At 41.8% G+C, this 13,185-nt stretch overlaps 1 protein-coding gene and 1 pseudogene across 2 annotated transcripts in view; both read right to left on the reverse strand.

Annotated features, from left to right (window-relative positions):
- The window catches only part of KIAA1217 (KIAA1217 ortholog), a 703,089-nt gene that overhangs the window by 387,225 nt on the left and 302,679 nt on the right, over positions 1 to 13,185 (reverse strand). The window lies entirely within an intron of this gene.
- Positions 6,014 to 8,004, reverse strand: LOC118357363 (annotated as a pseudogene).

Genomic DNA, 13,185 nt, shown 5'->3' on the forward strand with positions numbered 1-13,185 from the left:
AGGCAGTCCTCACCTCTGCCTGTCCAGCTGTGATGGAGCAGGTGCTCAGGACAAGAAGCCAAGCTCCCAGTTCAGCAGACTGTTAGTATTTATCTACAGAGGTATTTTTGTTTTATTTTCTACCAAAATACACTAATTTGCAGTTTGATCTCCATGTCACAAATAACCCCCAATTCACCAAATAGCCCCTGGGTCACAAAACCTGAGTATGCACAAGGACTTGAGGACGGGTGACCTGGTCATAAAAATTTCCCTCAGTTTGTACAATCTGGCATATTAGCTAGCTTTCTTGATAACATAAACGTGTTTTTTTCCTATGGCCCCTGACGTTGACCCCTGATAATTAGAAGGTGTGGTGACGTTTCCTCTCACTCATTCATGAGTAGAGCAGGATAGATTTTTTTTCTACTCTTAAAAAAAGAAAATTGTGGTAACAGTAATGACACAATAAGAAAAACAGCATTTGTGTTAGTTTAAATGATTACAGTGCAAGTTTGCTGAGCATGTTGTTGAGGAAATTATGGTTCTAGGACCTCCAGGGAATACCTGAAATGACTTCAGCGAATCATTTGGATTCTAGAAAACCTCGTTCTGATATGCAGCAGAGCAATTTGTGAGCCAAGACTGATAATCACACAGTCAGTTGCTGGATATCAGATTTAATACCTTAAAAACTCACAGGAACCAATAAATGTTTTGTGGAATAGTTCCATACAAAAGAACTTGCCTTGGTAATCTCATCTCAATGTACCTGAAAAAGCCAGGAGTCTAAAGTCAGGAAACATGATTTCTTGGTTTGGGAAAAAGGCTTGGAGACAGTCATAAGTCTAATATAATCAGGGACATATTCTGCAAGTGGCATGTTGGGCTGTAAATCCAGAAATAATCTACACAGGTGACTAGTGTTTTAATGACTTTTGGTTATTGTGTTGATTTTTTCAGCCACAGTGTTATATATCACAGGGCTGCCATAGTATAAATAAATTTGCTTGTACTTTTGAGAAATTCCTTCTAGAATACTTAACATCTTTAAAGCAGGGCTAAGAATGTTAGGAAGTAGCTTTGTGATTATAAAGTTGTTGCCTGATTTTGAATCACTCACAGACTTCTAGAGAGCAGCCACTCTACACTAGGGACTGGGGAGCCAGTGTGGATTAGAGATGTCCCTTCCATCAGAACACTTACCGTCCCTCCCCACACATGCTCTCTGAGAGAGATCAGAAAGCAGAGGTTAGACTCCAGCGTGATTTGTGGCATTGAAAGCACAGGAAAAGGAATATTAGCTCTGTTTAGAAAATCTAGAGAAGACCTGTTGAAGAAAACTTTCGAAGTCTACTGAATCTCAGGGAATGAGCAGGATTTTACTGTTGGAGGAGGCAGGGAACAAGGCAAAGACAGAGCGGCCAAGATGGTGCTCAGACACACAGAAGCCAAGAACATGGGCTGGGAAATGACTCCTCAAGCCTGACATCCCTGACTTCCCAAAGCCAGAAGCCTCTTCTCCAGGGAAAAAAAAACAACCACTCTCTACCTAATCCTTGGGGTTTATCCGGTGCAACAGAGCTGCAGGGCTGCTGAAGGATGCGGAGCGGGGAATGGAGCAGTGAGTCCAGAGAAAAGACACGCCGACCATCTTGTCAAAAGTGGACAGTCCCTTTCCTCAGCTTGGGAAACCAGTAGCTGCCCTGCTCTGTTTTCATCCCATCATGGTAAGGCCTGGGAGCTTTGACACAGCTCTGGTCAGCTAGAAAGAGAAAATTACTCACAACATACTCTTTCTAACCCCCATGCAGCCAGGAAGCTCGTCACCTTCTCACTCCTAAATGTGTAGATGTAAAGAGTGCTGAGATCTGTCACCGTGAGCAAGAAGACTATGCCAGGATGGGGTAAACCCCTTGCCACATAGCGTAATATGCTTTCTTTTGTGGCTATTATGAACTGAATGTGTGTGTCACTCCAAAATTCATATGTTGAAATCCTAAGCCCCAGGGTGATGGTATTAGAGAAGGTAAGGCCTTTGGGAGGTGACTCAATCATGAGAGTGAAGCCTTCGTAAATGGGACTAGTGTCCTTCTAAAGGAGACCCCAGAGGGTTCTCTGCTCTTTGCACCGCGTGAGAGATACATCATGAAAAGGAGATAGTCTGCAACCTAGAAGAGGGATCTCACCAGAAACTGACCTTGCTGGCAGGCTGATCTCAGACTTCCAGCCTCCAGAACTGTGAGAAATAAATTTCTGGTGCTTATAAGCCACCCAGTCTGTGATATTGTGTTATAGGATCCTGAACTGACTGAGATTGTGTGTGAGTATCTGAGATTGTACAAATGGGCCTCTGCAGGTGCCATTAAGGAGACAGTCAGAACTAGAGAATCTGTCTCCACACATGGAATAAAATGAGGGCAGCTAAAGGGAATGAGGATTGAATCTCTGGCCTTTGGTCATTCGTTCATTTGCTAATTCATTCATTCAAACGTGTGTTATGCTTGCCAACCAGTGTGTGAGTAGGGAAAACCTGGGGTCAAATGTAACAATCAGAAAATGTCACATATTTGGACTCCTTTAGTAAGGAATTTGAGAATCACTTGGAAAGTATGTAAAATTTACCACTGAAATAAACACCTAAGAAATCAGTGAAGAACATACAGTTGTAGAGGAATGCTCAAACCGTAAGACAGTACTTTCCAAGAATGCTCACCTTAGATGCACCTTTAGAAAAGCATATAAACGGTATATTAAAAACAGACTATTCTTAATGATTTGTCCAAGTAGCTTCTTAATGACTGGCCATTAGGCCCAGATTTAACCCGATCCTGGTTACTATACATCTTTCCAATTAATAAAACTACATTTCTTGAAAATTGTCTATGATTCATACTTTCAACTAAATCAGGCTGATTCTTTCTGCCACCCTAAGTGACAGTTGATATTAAACCTTTTCACTTAGAGACGAACAGATTTGCTGATATGGATACCATGAATATCCCGTACTAATCTCCAAATTCGATGAAGGCCTCTATCCCAAGCCTTAGGGACAGTGGGTGATGGGATGGACCCAGGCCCGTGGCGTTGCAGGACTGCCACAAAAGTGCCACACCCACAGGAGACCCCAGTGCCACTTAAGCGAGGGAGTGCTACCGTCCCCAGGGAACACACGGAGGGACCAGGCATGAGGCAGTTGAACTGCTCTGTCAAGGGCACTGTGAGTCCCTCATGGGAAACTGGAAGCAAGAATCAGGCTGCGTCTGTTCTTACGTCGGTGACTATCTCCCTCCCGTTCCCAGGGATAAGAAATTCCTATTTTTATTGCTAATTTTGATGTTTTTAAGCTTGAGATGGCATTTCTCAGTCATTCTCTCTCCTCTTCCCTTCATTAATGTTTGGCATATCCATTACATAAAAACACACTCCCTATTAAACAACAAAGTTATGACATTTATGGAACATTAGCCAGAAAATAGGAAACTAAAGCTTTATTCCAAGTTCAATTAGACTGCATCCTTGATAAAATTCAGGATTCTTACAGGAACAAAAAAAGAATCAATCTGGACATACTCCTTATTTAAAATCTTGTACACATGGGAACTTCCAAAGAGGATATAAGAAATAATTAGGCTAACAATCATTCAAATGTCTTTGTTGACATTAAAATATTCTGGCTAATGTCAATCTGATAATGAATGAGTATCTGTACTCTCCATAACTGAGGGAGGCTATCCAGTTTTAAAATACTGTCAGAAGCAAAAGGAATGTCTAATTTGCTCGACTGCCGAAGGCAGAGTTGGCCCTGGGAAAAAAGCCTCCTTTGTCGAAGCTACTTTTTAAAGTCACTTCCATCCTGTTTTTAGTAATCTCCTCCCTTTAAAGCTTTACTCTATTAACAACCAACAACAGACACCAGATCACAGAGACTCACCTGCCCGGTGTCAGGTGTGTGTGTCCTGGGCAGGAGGAAGGGGGGCAACAGTGAGGGCAGCCAAGAGATTTGCCTGAAAGTAACCTAACAAACACATTTTGAAATTGCGATTGTATGACTGTATATCTATTTGTGGCGTGGGATGGGGAGATGGATGAAGATTACCAAAGGCGCTAAAAACTTTTCAGACTACTCTTTGGCACCACTGGGAGAGCTGTTTTCTCTGCTTCAGTCCAGACTTCCAGAAAAGTGAATCATGGCAAATGGAGCGTGGAGCAGCAGGGCAAATCACAGTGTCCACAATGGGGCAATTTATTGGTGGCAAAGGACTGAAACCATACCTTTTCCAAAAAGATTTCTGACTTGCACTGAGGACCGCAAGCCAAACCAACACAAGTGATCTTGTGGTCTGGGTTTCATGTCTCCTAAACGATTCTTTTTTTTTTTTTTTTAAAGATTTTATTTATTTATTTGAGAGAAAGAGAGTGAGCGAGAGACAGCACAAGCAGGGGGAGCAGCAGGCAGAGGGAGAGGGAGAAGAAGGCTCCCCGCTCAGCAGGGAGCCTGCTGGGGTCTCGATCCCAGGACCCTGAGAGCATGACCTGGGCCAAAGGCAGATGCTTAACCGACTGAGCCACCCGGGCGCCCCTCTCCCAAATGATTCTTAATTTAGTCATTCCCTGTGCTTGGACTGCCCTCTCTGAACTGAGCACAATGACTAGATGGTTGCGAGGAGTCTAATATTTCAGTGACTGATTTCTTCCCCTCAAATGTTACCAGTTCTCGACATTCCAAAGTCTGGGCACCACTGAACTGTATACCAATCATCTACTTTTGGCTTAAAAGTAAACTCTGCCATTTATATCCTGGCAATATGCTTTGTCTGAGGAGATCTCAATAAAAACAGTTATTATGGTATAGTTATTATAGAACAATACTTATTTTGGTAAAAGCCTTGTCAGCAGTGAATCTGGATCTGGTGCAGCAGACAAGGGTGGCCAGACCACACATACAATCTCTCTCAATCACTTCGGGCTCCTTACCTAATCCAACTTCTCTGTAGCATCCGACAGCTTTGCACATTTCCTCCCTCTTGGTCTGTCTGCCCTACAGCAGCCTGTTTTTCCTGCTGCTCTGACTGGCTTTTCTTGTTTTCCTCTGTGGGGTCTATTTCCACAGTTTCCTATGTCTAAAAGGACGATGTGCTTTAGCTCTTTGTCCTAGATCCTCTTCTCTTTTTCATTAACCACTCTCCCTGCAGATCTCATTCATTTTCCTGGGTCTTATTACTAACTATACACCTACATCCCCTAAATTTAGTTTTCTCGCCTAGATCAGTTGCGATGCTACATGTAAAGTACTTAGTATCTGGCATACATAAGGGCTCATCTTCTCACTTGGAAACTATTTGTTGAGTGCTTATATGTACCAGGCCCCATTCTAGCAGCTGGGGACACAGAAGTAAGCAAAACAGGTCAAAATCCCTGACCACATGGAGCATACCTACATGCTAATAGGTAGATTAATCATAAGTGAAATAAAAACACAAAAGTAAGTAAAAGAAATAGTAATTTAGATAATGTTATGTATTATGGGACAAATATGATACAGAGAAGGTACAAGAAGTGCTTCAGTAGGAGGCATTTGCCACTTAAAATTAGGTGGCCAGGAGAGTCTTCCTGCAAAGCTGACATTTGAGCAAAGATCTTAGAGAGATGGGGAATGAAGCGTGAAGGTAGTTGCAGAGTGTTTCAGACAGGAGGGATGGCAGGTGTAAAGACCTGACAATTCTTGACTATAACCTATTAGCTCTTAGATTTCTCTCCCAAGGCCTAGCCTCGAATTACACGTGCCTTTTAGATGTTCCATGGACAAAGGACACTCAACAGGTCCTCGAATACAGGCACACCCTGGAGACATTGTGTGTTCAGTCCTAGACCACCACAATAAAGCCAGTGTCACAATAAAGCAAGTCAAACAAATTCTTTGGTTTCCCAGTGCATAGAAAAGTTATGTTACATGATACTGTAGTGTAATAGTATTGTGTCTAAAAAAACAATGCACATACTTTAGTTAAAAATACTTTATTGCTAAAAAATGCTAACCATCATCTGAGCTTTGAGCAAGTCATACTTTTTTTGTTGATGGAGGGTCTCGCCCTGATGTGGATGGCTGCTGACTAATCGATGTGGTGGTTGCTGAAGGTTGGGGTGGCTGTGGCAATTTCTTAAAATAAGACAACAATGAAGTTTGCTGCCTCAATAGACTCTTCATTTCACAAAGGATTTCTCTGTAGTATGCAGTGCTGTTTGATAGCATTTAACCCGTGGTAGAACTTCTTTCAGAATTGGAGTCAGTCCTCTCAAACCCTGATGCTTCTTTTTCAACAAAGGTTATATAATATTCTAAATCCTTTGTGTCATTTCAACAATCTTCACAGTATCTTCATCAGGAGTAGATTCCATCTCGAGAAACCACTTTCATTGCTCATCCATAAAAAGCAACTTCTCATCTATTCAAGTTTTATCATGAGATTGCAGCAATTCAGTCCCATCTTCAAGCTCCACTTTTAAAAAAAGATTTATTTATTCATTTCAGAGAGAGAGAGAGCAAGATCATGCAAGTGGGGGGAGGAGCCGAGGGAGAGAGAGAGAGGAGAGAAGCAGACTCTCCACTGAGCGCAGAGTGACGCGGGGCCCATCCCATGACCCTGCGGCCATGACCTGAGCTGAAATCAAGAGTTGGTCACTTAAATGACAGAGCCACCCAGGCACCCCCAGGATCCACTTCCAATACTAGTTCTCCTGCTATTTCCACCCCATCTGTAGTTACTTCCTCTACTGAAATCTTGAATTACTGAGAGCCATCCATGAGGGTTGGAATCAACTTCTTCCAGACTCCTTTTCATGTTGATCTTTTGACCTCTTACCATGAATCACAAACGTTTTTAATGGCATCTAGAATGGTGCATCCTTTTCGGGAGCTTTTCAATTGACTTTGCCCAGATCCATCAGAGGAATTATCTACAGCAGCTAAAGCCTTACAAAATATATTTCTATAAGAAATATTATAGAAATATCTATTTCTATAATAAGTCTTATTATAATAAATAATGAGATTTGAAACTCAAAATTACCCCTTGATCCATGGGCTGCAAAATGGGTGTTGTGTTAGCAGACATCAAAACAACGTTAATCTCATTGTACATCTCCATCAGGGCCCTTGGGTGATCAGGTGCATTGTCAATGAGCAGTCATATTTTGAAAGAATTCTTTTTCTGAGGAGTCGGTCTCAAAAGTGGGCTTAAAATATTTAGCAAACCACAGATGTGGTTTGTGAACAGATGTGCTATCATTCAGATATTGTTGTTTCATTTACAGAGCATAAGCAGAGTAGATTTAGCATAATTCTTAAGAGCTCTTAGGATTTTCAGAATAGTAAATAAGCATTGGCTTCAACTTCAAGTCACCAGCTGCATTAGCCCCTAACAAGAGGGTCAGTCTTTCCTTTGAAGTTTTAAAGGCAGACATTGACTTCTCCTCTCTAGCTATGAGAGTCCTAGATGGCATCTTCTTCCACTATAAGGCTGTTTTGTCTTCACTGAAAATCTGTTGTTTAGTGTAGCCTCCTTCATGAATTATCTTAGCTAGATCTTCTAGATAATCTGCTGCAGCTTCTACATTAGCACTTGCTGCTTCACCTTACACTTTCATGTTATGAAAACGACTTCTTTCCTTAAACCTCATGAACCAACCTCTGCTAGCTTCAAACTTTTCTTCTGTAGCTTCCCCACCTCTCTCAGCCTCCACAGAATTGAAGATTTGAAGAGTGGCAGGGCCTTACTCTGGATGAGGCTTTGGCTAAAAGGAATGTTATGCTGGTTTGATCTTTTCTCCAGACCACTCAAACTTTTTTCATATCAGCAATGGGGCTGTTTTGCTCTCTTACCATTCATGTGTTCACTGAAGTAGCACTTTTAATTTCTTTCAAGAACTTTTCCTTTGCATTCACAACTTGGCTAACTGGTGCAAGAGGTCTAGGTTTCAGCCTATCCCAGCTTTTGACTTGCCTTCCTTGCTTAACTTAATCATTTCATTTTGGTGCCCCAAAACAATTACAGCAGTAACATCAAAGATCACTGATCACAGGTTATCATAATAATGAAAAAGTTTGAAATATTGCAAGAATTACCAAAATGTGACACAGAGACATGAACTGAGCAAAGGCTGTTAGAAAAATGGGGCCAATAGACTTGCTTAATGCAGGATTGACACAAAATTTTAATTTGTAAAAAAACACAAAATCTGCAAAGTGCAACAAGGCAGGGCACAATAAAATGAAGCATGCCCGTAGACTGATCGTCGAGCAGTGTGATGAGACTTCCCCTGTGATCCCTGTCTGGTGAACAGTACCATCATTCACTCACTGCATAAAGCAGAAACTCAGGGCAGCTCCAACTGCACTCACGTCCTCTCCCCTCTATCTAGCTAGTTGCAACTTCTTACTGTTGCAACTGCTAGTCATTTTAGATTTACATTTGGCTGTTAATTTACTTCATCACCTTACCTATTAAGCAAGCATCATTTAATTAACATTCAATGGACAAAATATTGAGAGATGTGTGTCCACATACTTCAAAATGTAAAGTGTTATTCCTCTATTGCAAAGAAGTGCTAGACAAGACACGGAGACTGATTCTCTCCCAGGATACATAGGGGTCCATACGTTGCCCTAAAGCTAATGTCATGAAGCTAGCTAGTGATTATTGAGCACTTCCTGTTATTTAATTTTATTTTTCATAAAACCAAGGCCTAGAGAGATGTGGTAATTTTCCCGAGGGTGTACCAATAGTCAATAGTGGGGTCTGGATGAGAACTGAGGCAGAGTGACGCCCAGCACTCTGTACCAGCCACGTGCCCACTGTGATCAGGAGGCCACCACTGGAGGGGAGCACAGAGGCAGACTGTGTCACCACAGGCACTGGGCGGGGGGGGAGAGGCTGGCCTTATGCCACCAGCTCCTGATTCTTTCCTATCTTTCTTTAGGAAAACTTGATTTTGGTATCCCACATATGCTCATTTTTATGTAAGATAAAATATTGCAAAAAGGAAACAAAGGTGCCAAACAAATGACAGACACACTCGACAGTGTTGAAGCCCATGAGAACTGGGACAAAGGCTGGTGCCCTGGGCTAGCACGATAGATTCCTGGCGGGTGAAGTTACCCATGCCCATCAGTCATTCCTGTCCAGAGGCTGAACTTCAAGTGGGAACAAAGTACCATGGCCTTCAAGAACAGAAAGTTTCTTTTCATCTTCCTTTACTAACTGGCCACGTTAATGCTATGTTTAGTCCTGTCTTGACCACCTGGGAGATCTGCCAAGGGCACGCTTCTAGGAGACTTGACCCCATGAAGTCAAAGATGTACTTCCGGGCCCAGTTGGGCACGGCTGCACCTTCTACTTCTGCAGGAAGGAACACAGGAATGCACACAGTTTCCAAGGGATTCTAAAAAAACTTGCCTTAGTTTTCAGGCATGCTCTATCCTACTGGACAGTGCAGATGATTTTATGGGCTCATGTTAAAAGCAAGGCAGGAAGCTGAAAGCATCCAATGTAACAGGAAGGGAGAGGAACCAGGTAGGAGGAGGATTCTCTGGAAGATGAATGGCCAGTGTGAGTCAGACTCTCTCCATCCCCCCCCCCCCCAGAAAATAAAAACTCTGTGCCTCGATAGCCCAATGCAGCGCACATCAGGGGATCTAAAGGGACATTCCTGTAAGCTTGAAATTAGTGTAGTTGTAGAAGACATCTCTATTCATAATATCAGCTTCGGGCTTCCCAGCTCATTTTCTTGAGATTTCACATACAGCAAATAATCAGGAGAAATGATTTGGGGCACCAAACATCCTCTCACAGGCTAATTTGCATGTACCCTCATCTCTTTATAAGTTGGAACCATGGCCTTAAGATCACAACATCATCAAACATGGAGGAGAAATGATTTTCAGCACATCTACCACACAATCATTCCACTAGACTCTTAAACAAATCACTTCATTTTCAACTGCAGCGTAAATCCCTTGGAAAGATGTGGGAAGCTTTAAGACAGGTTTTCATGACACTCTAACTCATACCATTTGTTCCCCCAATCATTGTCATATTGATCCAAAAATAACAATAATATCTGCAATTCTGACCCTACTTGTTTAAAATAATTTTGACAAATGTTAAGATTAAGGTAATCATTATTTTTTCAATGGGGAAAAGCAGGGTCTAAACTATTAATACTGTAAGAACATAAGTAGAATGCTTAAATTGCCTGCCTGAAAGAGCAAGCTGTTCCAAAGACCATTTACATAACAAAAATGCACATATTGAGTTGATGTGCTATCTAGACATAATTTTTATTTATATATTAAGTCAAGTATACTTGGTTAACTTAATTTAAATCACTGCAAAGTTGGAAGAAATGAAATTGTTGCTTCTTTTAGAATCTTAAAATTGAGACCAGCTTTTCTTTCCAATTATGGTTAATTAGTGAGGTTTTATTGTAACAGTAAGTCATGAGGGAAGCTTCTAGTTTCAATGGGTGGTTGATGCTGATTCTAATCAAGATTGCTGACCTAACACTTGAGGAAGGATTGGCTGCTTCTGGAAGGCCCTTTTAATGACTTAGGTAAACAAATGGGCTACTAAGCAATGCCAGTCATGCCCAGGACAGACTGTCCCTTCTTCCTCCTCCATCCTCTTAAATAAAACTGAGGATAAACATTGACCAAGGAGGACCAGATAAACAACTAAACAGCTTACGGTACCATCAGAGTTTGAGGGAGCTTGCTCAGCCAGCAGCCATTACTAGTAAAATGAATGTGCTTTCATCTCCCACTCTGCTAAAATTTCACCAGATCCGACACACCTACAAGAAGCCTTAGACAAAAATCAGAAAGGGAAAGAAGTCTTGGAAATCAGGATATTTCATTAGGGACCTTTTGGTTTTAAGTAACAGAAATCCACTCACAATTTTAAACAATTGTTTAAATTTGCAAATAATCAGCAAAAAAGGAGAACTTACAGAATGTGGGGGTATGGTGTTCAAGACACAGGCAGGAAGCACAAAGGGCCACGTGACTGTCTGGGCTCAGCAGTCTCACCTGTCTGTCCCTACTCCACATCTCTGCACATCTCTTAATGTTTTCTCCCTATAAACTACGTTGTCTGATTGCCTCTGCACTGAGCCAAATGGGGACATGCCAGGATGTTCTGGTTTAAGTACCAACAGAAACTTCCTACCATCTCTTAGATCTAATTTTAACTTTTCAGAAGAGAGTATCTGTTATATGAGCATTTCGTTACAGCTGGCCCATCTAGAGCCTGGCTTTGCAGATGCAAACATTGCTACAGGGGGCCATGTCTGTGGGTGATGGGGATATAGATGTGGTTGCGCCACTGTCCCAAATGTTATCTACAACCTGTGTCAGGGGTTGCATTCTTCTTCGAAAAATGACTGATTTTTCTAGGTACAAGAAAACGTTCTGTCATGGAATAGGTAATTTCTTATCCAAGATCGACCATAGATCTTTTACAGGAAGCATGTGTCAGTATTTCAAAGAACTGGGAATAATCAGATACTTTATTTGTATTTAAATAGGCTTATCTTATTTCCTTTTAACGATGATATAATACCATGGGGGGGTAGATGGTATTATTCCATTTATTTTCTAAGGGAAATGGAGATTGTTATCCTGCTCATAGAGAGAGAAAATGATAAGAGGTAGCCATTTGATAAAGAGTATGCCAGGAGAGCTTAATGGTGTGGCCAGAAAGTGCCCAAACCCAAGTCTGGTGCTCAGAATAGCTTGTGGCCCTATGATAGCTTCCTATGGCTCCCCATGGGAGCAAGGGTGACTGCTGCTTTCCCATTGCCCCTAAACTGTGCCTCGGCTCCAAACCTCACAGTTACACATCACAGAGGATCTCCTCTTCTCTGCTTTCAGTGTTTGTTTTCTTTACTCATGTATCTTTCACAGTTGCCTTTCCCCACAATCCCTGCACATCGTGGACACTTGACAAATCCTTTCATGAGTCAATCCATTAATGGAAGGGTGAAGTGGGTTAACATAACTCTCCAGTGTGCTCCATATGTAAGAGGAACCCAAAGTGCCTTGGCATTGACTACTCATGGAGTAAGAAACCTGAGGAAGGAAACCTGGAAAGCAGTTAGCTACTGTGTTCCTGCACTTTATAAGAGAAAATTTAGGTTCAGAAAGGTGAACCATCACTCAGCTAGTCAGGAGAAATACTGAGATTAGAGCTCAATCATTTGCTCACACATCAGCATCACTGGTGAATGTTCAGTATGAAAATTCTCATTGAGAGAGAAATAATGCTGTCTAAAGTGAATGGATTTGCTGCAGAGAAATCCTAGAAAGTTGTTGGTCTAAGTTAAAGCTATGTAGTGAGAAGATTTCCCACTTGATTGCTCATTGCTTCTCCAGACGCCATGACTTCTCAGGGTCCTCAGAGCACCACTCCATCTGGGCTTCTCCTCTGTCATAGTCGCCAGCCCCCAAACCCCAAGGCCAATTCAAATCTTTGGGCCACATCTTCCCTAAACGACATTTTTTCCTTTAACTCTCCTAGTACTTTACATCTGAATCTTCTTTAAATAGTATTTTTGCTAATAGTTTTTAAATAGTGGTTTTAGCTTATTAGGTCTGAGAGCATACTACCATCCTTTTCTTTTAAAAATCTCTGAACACACAAGAAGTCAAGTCTTTCTACTTCTCTTTCTAGTATTCTCTTAGCATAGTAAAGAGAACAGGCTTTTATTTTATGTTATTGGTCAGGGCAGGGGAGTGCATGGATGCTGGAGACGGAGGTCCCTGAGTTTGGGTCATACCTCTCCAGTTTTGAGACCCTTAGATAAGGCATTTAACTTTTCTAAGCTTCAGTTGTACATGGGGTTGTTGTGGTAATGGAAAGAGCTACTTTGTACACATGGAAGCGAATATTCCTAGAATTGTCAGGAGGCAAAAACAGTTCCCTAGGAGAGAAAAAGAGAGGTTCGCCTACCACCATCCCAAGGTTCTTGGACTTTCAGTTCCAGAAACACAAGGATGAGCTGGCTGGGCTCCGGGAAGAAGCCAAGATGACAAATCCTTAGGGTAAGTGCTATTTCTTTATGGCCACAATTTAAAGGTATCTGTATATCTGTTAGTCACACCAAGTAATGGGCAACCCCTATGTTTCTACTCTGCTGAATATCAGTAAG

Source organism: Zalophus californianus, chromosome 9 (assembly GCF_009762305.2).
Source record: "Zalophus californianus isolate mZalCal1 chromosome 9, mZalCal1.pri.v2, whole genome shotgun sequence".
NCBI lineage: Eukaryota > Metazoa > Chordata > Mammalia > Carnivora > Otariidae > Zalophus > Zalophus californianus.